Genomic DNA, 13,827 nt, shown 5'->3' on the forward strand with positions numbered 1-13,827 from the left:
AGTGGGCCAATAATGTCACTCATACCGCCCAGAACCTGCCCCCAAAACTCTGCCCCTCACCTGCCTAAGGCTCTGGGAGGGAGTTTGGGTGGGGGGAGGAGGTCTAGGGTGCAGGCCCTGGGCTGGGGATTGGGGTGCAGGAGGGGTGCAGGCTCTGGGGGGAGTTTGGGTGCAGAAGGGGTGAGAGGCTGGTCTCTGGGAGGGAGTTTGGGTGGGGGAGGGGTTCTGGGGTGCAGGCTCTGGGATGGAGTTTGCAGCGCCGTAACAAGGGCGAGGCGAGTGAGGTGCAAAGATGAGGGGCGCAGCTCTACCCCGATCAGTGGCGCTGCACTGACGGGGCCCCTGGGGGCGTCAGGTGGGGCCAAGGGAGTGACCTGGTCCCAAAACTGCTGGAGCGCACGGGCGAGACCTGGGAACCAGGACTGCCAGCCAGACAAACACCTTTAAGAGGAGGCGTCCCTCTCCCTGTCAAAAACTGATCTTCCTCCTTCAGTTCAGTGACAGCCTGAATTGTTCCTTATCCCGGCAGAGCCGGAGGACTGAAAGCAGCAACATCAAACCCCTGTGTAGCTCGCAGGAATGGACATAAACACTCCCTGGTATCTGAGGAGATGTTCAGCTTTGCCCTTGGTCAACTACAAGGCTAAAGGGAAAGGAGGTGGCGCCAAGTATAAAGAGTGAAACACGACACATCATAGTTATGCCCACGGTGGCTGCAACCGTTGGGATTCAAATCTCGCTGGCGGCCGGGGGGGGCTGCGCGGCTCAGTAAATCTTTTGATGTACTTCTTCTTATCAGCAGTGTATTGTTTTCTCTGGTGCCTAGGCCTTGACCAAGAAATTTGTATCTTGATAAAATAATCGACTGTCCCTGGTGAAGGCAATGGACTTGACACCCACTGGGGTGTCCCTACACAGGCACAAGTACTAACAACAGTGGCTGCCTTTTAACCATAGATTTTAATCAGGGCAATAAATTGAAATAAACCCCTGTTAATTCATTTCTCAGCCCGAGTCCTTCACCCACATCCCCTAGAGCATTGGGCCACCATGTGGATGTTTCATTTCCGACCTCAGTTTCACACAGAGACAAAATTTCCTTTGCATAGATCCATGAACAGCAAAATCTTCCTGTGTCTCTGGTCTGAGCCAGGGCATTCAATGCCAGTGTACCCTTCTCTCCTGAAATGGTGATGGTCAGACAGAGGGGACGTGGCACCTGCATCCCTGCCAGGGAGATATTGGCTCGGCTCTTTCTTTCTGCTGCTGTTGTTAGTCCATGAAACATCAAGGGTGGAATGCAAGGCTGAGTTCACGCACCAGCCCTCAGTGCCCCAGAGAAATCCTGCCTCCGGCTATTGGAACGATGTGCTGAAGATTTGACTAGGAAAGGGACTGTCTGAATTGTCAGAGTGGGGAATGAACAACAATCTACAGCAATGTCACTCACACAAACACACTCTAATCCTGCTCCAGCCGGAAGGGAAATGGGCAGGAATTCTCACTGTTCAGCCCAGGACACACTTACACTAATGCAGCCATGAGTGTGCTGGGGAAGTTGGTCTGAGTAAACAACTTGAAGTGACAATTCAGTGAGAACAGAATCATCATGTAGGAAAAGAGGTGTAGGGCAAGTAGTTGTAGCCGAGTGGTTAAGGCGATGGACTAGAAATCCATTGGGGTCTCCCGGCGCTGGTTCAAATACTGCCAACTATGCAAGCACAATGCAGCTGTTGTTATTATTGTAGTTTTAATACCTAAGCATCCACAGTGCAAACTGGAGCCAGATCTACTTTCACTCTGTCTACACTTAAAATGCTGCTGTGGCACTGCTATAGCACTTTGGAGTAAACAGTGACAGGAGGGTTTTTCCCATCCGGGTAATAGCTACATGGACAGAACAATTCTTCCTTTTCTTTAGCACTATCTAACCAGGGCTTAGGTCACCTTAACTATATGGGTTTGGGGGGGTGTCACACCCTGAGAGACATCGCTCTGCCAGTTCAGTGCCCAGCGTACACCAGCCCTTAGATCCCTCTTGGTATTTCAATGCAGGCACTGACCTGTGAGAGGAAAACATCAGCTCACAGAGACTGAATTCCCCACATTTAGTCTTGCTGCACTTTCCAGAAAGTCATTCATTCTTGCTAGGAGAGAGAAAAAATAAGTGACATTAAGTTTTTGGCTTGGTTAAATAAAATTAAGTGTTTAATTAATATAGTAAAAATATGTACTGATTCCTCTAACATCACAGCGTGAAATAGGAACAGAGACAAATCTTGTCAGTGACGACTAATTTCACAAATGATCTTCCCATTATTAATGTCCACGCTGCCCCCATTGGAGGTCTGGGCATCACCAGTGTCATTGCTCTGCATTCACCTTCCCCTAGAATTGTTCTCGGACATTTGCGTTCCTCTGCAGCATGGGGCTCGGGTCACTTGCTGGAGGATTCCCTGCACCTTGAGGTCTTTAAGCCACGATTTGAGGACTTCAATAACTCAGACATAGGATAGGGGTTTGTTACAGGAGTGGGTGGGTGAGATTCTGTGGCCTGCATTGTGCAGGAGGTCAGACTAGATTATCATAATGATCCCTTCTGACCTTAAGTCTATGACTCTATCAATCTATTCCCAAATTTGGAAAATTGTGCACTTCAGAATGTGAATAGTGACCCCGTCTCCTTCCTGCATCTGCTTTACATTGCTCCACAGCAGCTTCTCCACCTGCAGAGTCACCCCAGTACGGCAGTGCAGCCGCCCAGGGTTCAGCAGGGGCCCCTGGCAAGGACAGTGGGTGCAGCTAACAGCCCGGTGTGCCTGGGCATGAGGCAGCTGTAAAAAAGCAACACTCCCCCCAGAAGTACAGAGACTGAATTCCCCTACTTTAACATCATGACGCCCTGTAGAAAGCCACACGTGTCAGTTGTATTTTCACAGGGAGATGCAAAAATCAAGTGACACCAATTTTTAAGTCGCGTAAATAAAGTTGAGGAGATAGTTATTAACCTCACAAAAATATACTAAAGTACTACTACTTTATAGTAGTATATCAATATACTAAAATATACTAAAGGTCCCTCAACATAACACCTGAAGGTGAAATATGAACAGAGACAAACCTTGTCAGCAAAGGCTCATTTCCCAAACGATCCTCAAAATGTTACTAAGGCTTTGGCTACACTTAGCGCTTCAAAGCGCTGCCGCGGCAGCGCTTTGAAGCGCTAAGTGTAGTCAAAGCGCCAGCGCTGTCCGTACTCCACCTCCCTGTGGGGAATAACGGACAGCGCTGGGAGCCGCGCTCACAGCGCTGTGGCTTTGATCACACTGGTGCTTTGCAGCACCGCAATTTGCAGCGCTGGAGAGGGTGTGTTTTCACACCCTGCTGCAGCGCTGCAAATTTGTAAGTGTAGCCAAGCCCTAATTCCCACCCCTCCTCCACAGGAGCTCTGTGTACAGTGTAACTGTTCTGCAGGCAGCTTCCCATTCAATGCTGTTGTGGGACATTCCCAGATCTGGAAATGTACAGAATTTGAAGAGCAAACCTGGCTCCTTGCAGCAGGTGGGATTTGAGTGTTTTGTCTTTGTCAATAGTACAGAGGCCATGGGCAGGACTCCAGGCTCTGCTTGAGGGATCCTGACCCAGGGGCTGGGGGCAAGAAAGGATTGTAGATTCTCACCTGTGCTCTGGAGAGGAGGTAATAATTGAAGGGGGCATTTTTGACTCTGCCCCTCCTCAGTATCCCCTGGGCTGGAATTCTACCTTCCAAAGGGCCAAATGAGGGGGTGATGCCACTTTGTTCTTGAAAACCAGTGCTCCAGGTGAGGCTTGAACTCACAACCTCAGCATAGCTCCTCTCAGCACTGCCCTATAAGTACTGTGCGCTAACCAATTGCGCCACTGGAGCACCTATTAATGGGGACTTTCTGAAACCCCTAGGTTGATAAAGGCAAGGAGAGACCCCAAAACATTCTCAGTGGGGTTGAGAGCGGATAGCGACAAGTGGTGTATTCGGTGGGGTGGATTCATCTTAAGGGTTCCAGGCCCCATTTCACCCTTTTGTTCTTCCCTGTGTAATAACAGAGCTGGTTAAGACTCAATGGAGAGTCTTGCTGCAGACCAACAGATCTGAAATCACTGATAACCAGCTCTAAGCATTAGTCCTGCTTTGGGACAGTGAAGTGCAGGGCCCCAGGGGTGCTTGAACAGGGGGGAACAACACCCCAGGACTTTAAAAAATGGGAGGGCTCTGCCTTGCCACTTTGTAATGACCGTTAGGGTGAGTGAGGGTGGGGAGGGGACGGAGAGCAGTGAGCGGGAGGAGGGGTCTTGGGGGAAGAGGCAGCGTAGGAGCGGAGCCTTGGGGAGAAGGGGGGCAGGGGCGTTGCCTCGAGTGGAAGGGGTGGGGCTACTGTTCGGGCTCGGGTGGCCACTAATTTTAGGCAGGGCTGCCCAGGGGGGGCAAGTGGGGCAATTTGCCCCAAACCCCGGACCCCACAGGGGCCCCGCGAGCCCTGGCCAAGAATCCCTTCCCTGGCTAGAGGTGCCTTTTTAATTTGTATTCATCTGGCAGCAGTCTGGGTCTTCGGTGACACTTCAGCGGTGGGTCCTTCAGTGCTGCCGAAGATGTGGAGCGAGTGAAGGACCCGCCGCCACTGAAGACTCGGATGCCGCCCAGTGAGTACAAGCACCGCAGCGGGTGGCACCTTTTTTATGTCCGCTCCCCCGCTTTGCCCCAGGACCCCGAATCCTCTGGGCGGCCCTGCTTTTAGGGAGCCTGCCCCGCTCCTGGGGGGACCACAAGACGTCCCAGAGGAGAGAGGGTGGCCAGCAGAGCGGTGACAGGGGGGAACGGCAAGTGGCCGGCAATGTGGCCAGACAGCAGAGGGAGAAAGGGGCTTTCCCCCCGGGAGGTGAGAGGTGAATTCTGGGTTTTCACTGACCCAGGGCAGCAGCTGTGGGTGAGGTGCAGTGAAGGGAGGGACACATCCACAGAGCTTCTGGTGTTTGGATTTAGGAGCCCGAGGCAAAAGGCCACTGCCCAGCTCGCTGTGGGGTGGGTGTTTTGCTCATAGTGTTGTGTTATGAATCCTGATTGTGGTGTTTTCCCAAGTTAATACAAGGTGATTTTCCTCCTTTAGTTTCTTTTCTACAGTCCGTGCGTGTGAGTGGGGAAAGTATCGCCTCTTAGAGGCACCCAGTGGCCAGGGTTAGTTTCCCCAGGTTACTGGGTGGGGGCTTAAGCAGATTGTGTGTTGCCTTGTTGAAGAGGAGCCCCAAGCACCCAGACAGGGAATTGTAACTTCAACCTTCAGAGTAAGAGCCAGAGGTGCTGCCAGCTGAGCTAGCCAGGCTGCCTAAACGTATTAACCCCTTTCACTGCAAGAGCATTTCCTGAACACCCACCATGTCCAAGTCCAGCTGCTCCAAGGCACTGAATATCAAACACCTCCTCCTGGCCCCTGAATCCCTGCTACCTTACATGAGGCCACTTTAACAGATGCCCCTTCCCCAGTACTGCCCTTCCTCTGCTTTGCAGAGGAGCTTTCCTCCCCAGTCCCTGCCCCCTCTGGCATCATCTCTGAGGACCGCCCTGCCTCACTCTCTTCCTGTCATATTGGGTCTACCAATAAGTCATGTAGAAGAGACAACTCCTGTCCCTCATTGGTATAGGTCAGGTGGGCCAACCAGGGGCAGAAGCCCACACTCTGTTGTCCTGCTGGGGAGCTCAAACTCAGGTGAAGGTGCTGCTGCCACCCTCCCAGAGAACAAGCTGTCCCTGCACAAAGAGGGATGAAAGGACCTGCCAAAGCCTGGTATCGAACCAGGGACCTTTAGATCTTCAGTCTAACGCTCTCCCAACTGAGCTACTTTGGCAGCTGTGCAAGACTGCTGTGGTTCGATGCTTCTCTGCCCGGGATGTTTTTGCAGCAGTTGCACACAAAAAGGACGTCATTGTGAGCGGCCCATGAAGACAAGACTCGCTTTTGCCTGCCTTGCTCAGCTTGACTTGCTGCCTCACCCTGTTCCTGCCTTAGTGCCCGGGTTGACCTGGTGGTGGAAGGGGACTGGGGACCAGTGGCGCGGGGAGGAGGTTGAGCTGGACCCTGAGCTAGACTAGACCCTGGCAGTGAGAGTCTGGCCACCACTTGCCTCCCCACCCTGTTGTCCTGACTTCCCCCACTGGACATCATTTCGGGAGGGAAGTGGGGCTTCTGTCTCCCCTCCCCGATTTTCACACCGCAGAGGAGTGCGAACAGGAAAACGAACGGCTTCTCCACACCCCCACCGGAGGAACCTGATGCCCTTAGCTGTGGGGAGTAAGAAGCGTCTAACCAGCTTGTTCCAGCCTTAGAACAGGTCTCTTTACTAACTTCCTTAATATTTGAGTGTGCCCTTGAAAATGACGGCTTTTAGAGGGCAAATTGCTTAATAACATTGAAGATGTAGAGTGTCATATTGTATTTTCATTAAGGCACGATAAAGAATCATCCAGTTGGGTCACTGTAGATACATACTCAGGATTCCTATATTATATTATAGAACTGAACAGTTTCCAGAGGCTACAACAGACCTTTAGATCAATCGTTTGTAAATGAAAAATCAATTTTTAAATTCGTTTTCTAGTTTTGAATCTTTACACCTTTATTACTTTGAACTGAAGTGTGTTTTCACTGGCATTGGAGAAATATTAAATGTGTTGTATAAACAGATTATAATGTTTAAGACTTTATTACTTAACTTAATAGGATAAGTATCAGAGGGGTAGCCATGTTAGTCTGGATCTAAAGCGACAGAGTCCTGTGGCACCTTATATTGGAGCATAAGCTTTTGTGGGTTTATTCCCACTTCATCAGGTGCATATAGTGGAAATTTCCAGAGGCAGGTGTAGTAAGAGGAGGCCCTAAGATATAAACCTTGGTATCAGAGGCCTGGTATGAGGCCTGAGGCCTGAACTAAAGTAATGGTCAAGACTTTGCTAACGTTAAGCTGTGAGCCAGAGGCAGGCCCTGCTCACAGAAGCTGGCAAGGAAAGGGCTGATGCTGCAAGAAGATCAGTACCTTTTAGGTACGTAACATTCACATACTTGCACATTCCACACAGATAACAAGGAACAGGCTGGCCCATCCCAATGACAGAGGCAAAAGGGTAATATGATGGATAGAGTTGTTTTGATCGAACCAACATGTACAAGGTGAGAGGCGGCACCTTAATACGTAGAGGGGTTGTACCTTGCTACGTAGAAAGGTTGCACCTCCATACGTCAGGTGTGATGTGTAACTTGTTTGTATCTGTGTATAAGAATGCATCCTTGGGGTGGTGTCTTTGTCCAGCCTAGGGGGCAGTGGAAACTCCCGCCACTGACTGAGCTGAGTCCATTGCCAAGAGGCACTTTCTCGTAGTATGCCCGGTAGACTAAGTAATCTATGGGGAACTGCCATTGTGTCCGAGGTCGCAATAAACCTAGTCAACGTGACTTTGCATCTTACTGGACTCTGTGGTTATTGGGGGTTCTCGTCGGGTCTGCTGTGTCAGCTATCTGCAGAGCTGGGGCAGCACACAGAGGGAACACACGCATGCAGCCGAGTGATATCAACAAGGAGAAAGCAGAGCACCACACCGGTACAACTATGACAACACTGGTGACCCCGACCGCTGATCTGGGGAGTAAGGCACGATTAAGCGGTGCCTTTGGATTGCAAACCTGCTGTGGTAAGAATCGCAATCCAACATGGCAGCATACCTCGTGCTAGGGAACCCGCTGTACCCCTCCCTTATGATCCCCACAGAGTTTGATAACTCTTGGACTCGCTGGATTGTCAGTAAGGGGGGTCCATATGAATTTAAAAAAGAGAGTGGGGAAACATGGACTAGCATATGTAGAGCGACGGTACAGACCGAGGCTCTAAGAAATAGTAATAAAAGTAAAAAAGCAAGAATTTTGCAACTCCTGTCTATGGCAGTGAAATGGCTTAAACAGCATGCTGGCATGCTGGCCAAACAAGTAACAGTAACAAAGAAAGAGTTAAAAGAATCAAAAGAAGCTACACAGCCCTGGAATGCTCCCACCCCCCTTGCAGGGTGGCAAGCAGCCCAGAGACAACCAGTACAGGAACAGAGTGAAACACTGGAAACAGCTGTAAGGAACCTACAAAAAATACATGTGCCGCCCCTGTTATAAATATTGGTGGTAAACAGCAGGCTTCAGGTAGCTACCCTCTGCCTGAAGAATGGGGACAGAAGTGGAAAAAGGTGGCCCTAGTAAAATTAAAACATGAAACAGGGTCCACTGCATTGCAACCATCACCTTATGATAAAAGCCGGGTTCCAGTTAAACTTAAACCGGAACCTAGACGGGTGCCTGTCAGAACGGGACAAGTAAGTGCACAGAAGGAAAGAGTAGCAAACAATACTCTCACTGAATTGGTAAATCAAATGAAGGAAAAAATGGAACAGTTCACAGAGCACATTAGGAGACAGGAGCTGCGACTCGATCGCAGGGGAGTGAATAAAAAAGAATTTCAAAGTAAAAAACTGAAATTAAGCGGGTTAACACCTACAATTGATGCATTAACACATGGAGCTGCCCAGAAACAGTTAACTTCAGCAAAAAAGGGCACTCTTACTATCCATTTGGCATGCACACAAAAGCAACAGACACTGGGGGGACAAATTCAGGTTTTACAAGAGCAGGTAACTACCCCCAATATCCTCTCACAGCCAGGATAAAAACCAGGGGCGTAATTCCCAACTGTGCAGGTTCCCAATTGCTTTGACCCATGGAACCACACTCCGTGCTCATATCTGAAAATATAACCTTCTTTTTCATATATTTTTACATACCGGTTAAGTTTTGTCTTTATGTTTTCTCAGTTTGCTAAATTTGCTGCTGCTGCTTGTACTTTCAAATACCTTGATGTAGTTAATCTCTCTTGGCTCAGGTCTCGCTACCTTCCTAGGTTGCTCTTCACCCCCCCTCATTTCCCCCCCCCTCCGCCTCTCCTCACTTAGGCTCTCTTTTTGTTTTAAAAGTTAAAAGTTATAGTTTTTACAGAAACCTCCAAAATATAAAGCAATTGAAAACAGAACAAAATAAGAAACAAAAAGAAAACAAGGTAAAAAATTTTACTTTAAACAAATCCAGTAAATTAATTATTTTAACCCTTCAGGAATGCAACAGCTGGAATTATTTCTAACTTTCTTGAAGATATGGTTGCCAAGCAACAGAAATGCACTCTCTGCTAACCACTAACTAATATTTAAAACATGGACTTTTCTTATTTCCATATAGCAGAGTTTTAAAATAATGTTAAATATAAAGTAATGCAAAATTCCTTGTTACCAAATTAATATAGTACATTTGGCAAACATTAATATATTTTTTATCAAATTTATGCTACAAGTTTTAAATAAGGTAATAACTTTTTACTTTTTATTTTTGGTTGTGTTATTTTGTATAGTTATGAATAGAATTTTGGCGCCATTTGTTTTTAATTGTAAGTTTGTCCTGTATGTCATGTATGTGTCTTGTGTCTATGTTGTGTGTGTCACGTGACTATTTTTATAAATAAACGTGGGCTTTTTATAAACTTGTTTGCTCTTTTAAATATAGTTATAAAAATGTCATAACCAAAATGTTTTGAAATAATAATTTTATGCATAAAGCTAACCAAACAATTTTAACAGGTTTCCACCTTTGGCTCCCAAACATAACAAAGCATCATAAAAGTATACCCTCAAATACCCTCAAAGTATTTGCATGTATTTGTATTTAAAATTTATTTTGGTTTAATTTTATAGCTGGTTTAGTTTTATGTGCTTTTCTTTTGTTATGTTATGTTAATGGGAAGCAATGGTTGTTAGGGTTTGTGCTTCTAAACAGTTAACAAGAATGAAGTTGGTATCACAAGCAAATTAACTCTAAAAAGCTTGTTGAAATTATGTTACTAACTCTTTTGCTGAAACAAAGTGTTCAGCAAAGGAAAGTAATACACCTTCTCATGGAAGATTGTGAGCATTTATTTTAGCTGTTAAGCATTATATTTACTATGAAATATTAGTAATGCACCTCAAATGAAAATGAATGTCTATACAACAATTGCAAAAGTATAGCTTGTGTTATAAAAGGCTCGGTCCCTATTACATTGTTCTTATTACATTGTAAACAAAGTAAGTTAAAACTGTGTATTAAGTTTGGGTTACTGAAAACAAACAAACAAAAAACTTTACTGTTAACTAACAAAAGTTGTTTAAGTTGCATCCCACAGACCAAAGACACCAGAAAATATCACACCCTGAAGACACCAGTTCATATCTGTATACAGTGAAGAAACCCCCAAGTATTAAGAAAAGAAAAATGAAGTGTTTTATAAATAAGAGACTGGTCAATTACACCTCTATCTACAATATATGGACAATTAATTTAACAATCAGCTAAAAACCACTAGCTGGACCAGAAAAACTGTCATTTAATTTCAAGTTGGTTATTGTGTAAAAACAACTGTATTATTGCTGTACTACTGTATTATTATTGTACTACAGTATTGTTGCTGTATTGTATGATTGCTGTACAACATGTACAATGTGTATAACCTTGCTAAACTGTTTAACCAACACACAGGTACAAATCAACAAACGAATGGCAGCAAACAACATGAAGACAAGGAAAAAACAAATTGGTAAAGAAACTAAGTTACATAGTAACTACAAATTGGGTAAACAAATTGGGGGTTCTCGTCGGGTCTGCTGTGTCAGCTATCTGCGCAGAGCTGGGGCAGCACACAGAGGGAACTCACGCACGCAGCCGAGTGATATCAACATTGGAGAGAGCAGAGCACCACACCGGTACAACTCTGACAACAGCAGGTATAAATATGCAGGCAAGAATCAGTCTAGAGATAATGAGGTTGGTTCTCGAAATGACGGTGTGTCCGCCGACGTGCATAGGCAGAAATTCTGGTAAAACAACATCGCTTGCCTCATAACCTAAGTCATGCAGAACGCAATGCCATCCACAGCCTCAGAAACAACCCTGACATTATAATCAAAGAGGCTGATAAAGGAGGTGTTGTTGTCATCATGAACAGGTCTGACTACCAAAAGGAGAATGCCAGACAACTCTCCAATACCAAATTCTACAGGCCACTTTCCTCAGATCCCACTGAGGAATACACTAAGAAACTGCACCATCTACTCAGGACACTCCCTACACTAATACCGGAACAAATCAACACACCCTTTGATCCCCGACCGGGGTGATCTACTACTCAAAAGCCACAAACCTGGAAATCCTGGATGCCCCATCATCTCTGGAATTGGCACTCTCACTGAAGGACTGCCCAGATATGTGGACTCTTTACTCAGACCCTATGCCACCAGCACTCCCAGCTATCTTCGTTGACACCACTGATTTCCTGAGAAGACTATAATGCATTGGTGACCTTCCAGAAAACACCATCCTAGCCACCATGGATGTGGAGGCTCTCTACACAAACATCCCACCCACAGATGGAATACAAGCTGTCAGGAACAGTATCCCTGATGATGCCACAGCACAACTGGTTGCTGAGCTCTGTGACTTTATTCTCATGCACAATCATTTCAAATTTGGTGACAATATATACATCCAGACCAGCGGCACCCGCATGGCCCCAAAATATGCCAATATTTTTATGGCTGACCTGGAACTTCCTCAGCTCTCGTCCAGTCACGCCCCTTCTCTACCTATGCTACATTGATGACATCTTCATCATCTGGACCCATGGGAAGGAGACTCTGGAAGAATTCCACCATGAGTTCAACAGCTTCCACCCCACCTCAGCCTGGACCAATCTACATGGGAGGTCCACTTCCTAGACACGACGGTACGAATAAGTGACGGTCACATTAACACCACCCTATACCGAAAACCCACCAACTGCTATACCTACCTTCATGCCTCCAGCTTCCATCCCAGACACACCACACGATCCATAGTCTACAGCCAAGCGCTGAAGTACAACCACGTTTGCTCCAACCCCTCAAACAGAGACCAACACCTACAAGATCTTCACCAAGCATTCTCAAAACTACGATACCCACACGAGGAAATAATGAAACAAATCAACAGAGCCAGAAGTGTACCCAGAAGCCTCCTGCTGCAAGACAAGCCCAAGAAAGAAACCAACAGAACTCCACTGGCCATCACCTACAGTCCCCAGCTAAAACCTCTCCAATGCATCATCAGTGATCTACAACCCATCCTGGACAATGATCCCTCACTTTCACAGGCCTTGGGAGGCAGGCCAGTCCTCGTCCACAGACAACCCACCAACCTTAAGCATATTGTCACCAGCAACCACACCATAGTAACTCTAACTCAGGAACCAATCCATGCAACAAACCTCGATGCCAACACTGCCCACATATCTACACCAGTGACACATAGTGACTGGCTAGCCAACTACAAAAGCAGTTTCTCCTCCCTTGGTGTTCACACCTCAATTGCTAGAAGAGGGCCTCATCCTCCCTGATTGAACCAACCTTGTTATCTCTAGCCTGATTCCTGCCTGCATATTTATACCTGCCCCTGGAAATTTCCACTACATGTATCTGATGAAGTGAGTATTCACCCATGAAAGCTCATGCTCCAAAACATCTGTTAGTCTATAAGGTGCCACAGGACTCTTTGTCGCTTTTTACAGATCCAGACTAACACGGCTACCCCTCTGACATATGATCAGAGCGGCTGGTGGGAGAAGCACATGTTAGAAGCCCTCTGTCAACTCAGCTGTGGTTTTCTGTGCACAGAGAGCCAGACACCTCAAGGTCTGCAAGTCTTGAGGGAAATGGGGAACATCTGTACTTTGGAATTTGAAGGTGTTGTCTTAGACCATCAAGTGGAACAATTGCACCCAAACTCTTGCAGCAGGCACCATGGCTTAACTGGTTAAAGCACCTGTCTAGTAAACAGAAGATCCTGGGTTCAACTCCCAGTGGTGCCTGTGTAGCTTCTGTCTCCTCTGCTCACCTTCTCCTCTAACAGAAGAGACTTCGCTTGGCAATCCAAGTAATTGTTTGCTAAGGAAAAGGCTCTTTGGAGAGGAGCAGTGGAAAGAATCAAACCAGAAGCCTGGAGCTGATGAAAAGGCTGCTGTGACTGGCATTGCCAACATAGTTGCTTTGAGTGCAACTGCTGCAACATGATCCTGGGCCACACATCTTTGTGATTCACTGGGGATGTCTGTGGCAGCTCATGCAGGAAATGGAGAGTTACTCTCCTGTTACCTTCCTTTTGATTGTCACTGATGAAAAATTGAGCAGTTAGGAGAAAAGTCCCAGAGATCAGTACCGGATTTACCATGGCACCAATGGCTCCACAGCACCGGGCCCAAGCTCAGAAGGGGCCCGTAGCACTCGCTGCAGGAGCAGAGCCTCAGGGATCCAGCCTGGGAGCTGAGAACCCAAGGGGCCCTGGGAGCTGTAGTTCCTTGGCCAGATCCCTGCCTATAGAGCGGGCCCTGGAGCAGGGAAGGAACTACATTTCCCAGCATTCCCTGGCAGCTATCCACAGGAAAGGGACCGGGGCGGGGAGGGTGGCACTGAGACCCCATGCACCGCAGCTTGCTGTGGATGGGGAGCTGGCTGCTAGAAGGGGGTGGCAGTGTGAATGGGGAACAAATGTGCCCAAGGAGTAGGAGGCTTTGGCCCAGATATCACCCTCAGGAGACTTCCCCAGGCTGGATTAGGGATGTGGTGTGACCCCACCTGGCAGCCCCCAAAGAAGGAATTGGGTGGACTGAATGCACAGTGCCCCTCTCTGTCTGAAGCCCAGTGAGGGAGGTACG

At 47.3% G+C, this 13,827-nt stretch overlaps 4 non-coding genes across 4 annotated transcripts; 2 read left to right on the forward strand and 2 right to left on the reverse strand.

Moving 5' to 3' along the window:
- Positions 1-1,634: 1,634 nt before the first annotated feature.
- TRNAS-AGA lies at positions 1,635-1,716 on the forward strand. Its single transcript has one exon. It is a non-coding gene; the product is annotated as a tRNA-Ser (tRNA).
- A 2,097-nt stretch (positions 1,717-3,813) lies between these two features.
- TRNAI-UAU lies at positions 3,814-3,907 on the reverse strand. The gene is made up of 2 exons: positions 3,870-3,907; positions 3,814-3,849 (listed from the first exon to the last, which is right to left on the reverse strand). It is a non-coding gene; the product is annotated as a tRNA-Ile (tRNA).
- Positions 3,908-5,804: 1,897 nt separating this feature from the next.
- Positions 5,805-5,877, reverse strand: TRNAF-GAA. Its single transcript has one exon. It is a non-coding gene; the product is annotated as a tRNA-Phe (tRNA).
- A 7,033-nt stretch (positions 5,878-12,910) lies between these two features.
- On the forward strand, positions 12,911-12,984 carry TRNAT-AGU. The gene has a single exon. It is a non-coding gene; the product is annotated as a tRNA-Thr (tRNA).
- Positions 12,985-13,827: the final 843 nt, after the last annotated feature.

Source organism: Mauremys mutica, unplaced genomic scaffold, assembly GCF_020497125.1.
Source record: "Mauremys mutica isolate MM-2020 ecotype Southern unplaced genomic scaffold, ASM2049712v1 Super-Scaffold_100419, whole genome shotgun sequence".
NCBI classification, from domain to species: Eukaryota; Metazoa; Chordata; order Testudines; family Geoemydidae; genus Mauremys; species Mauremys mutica.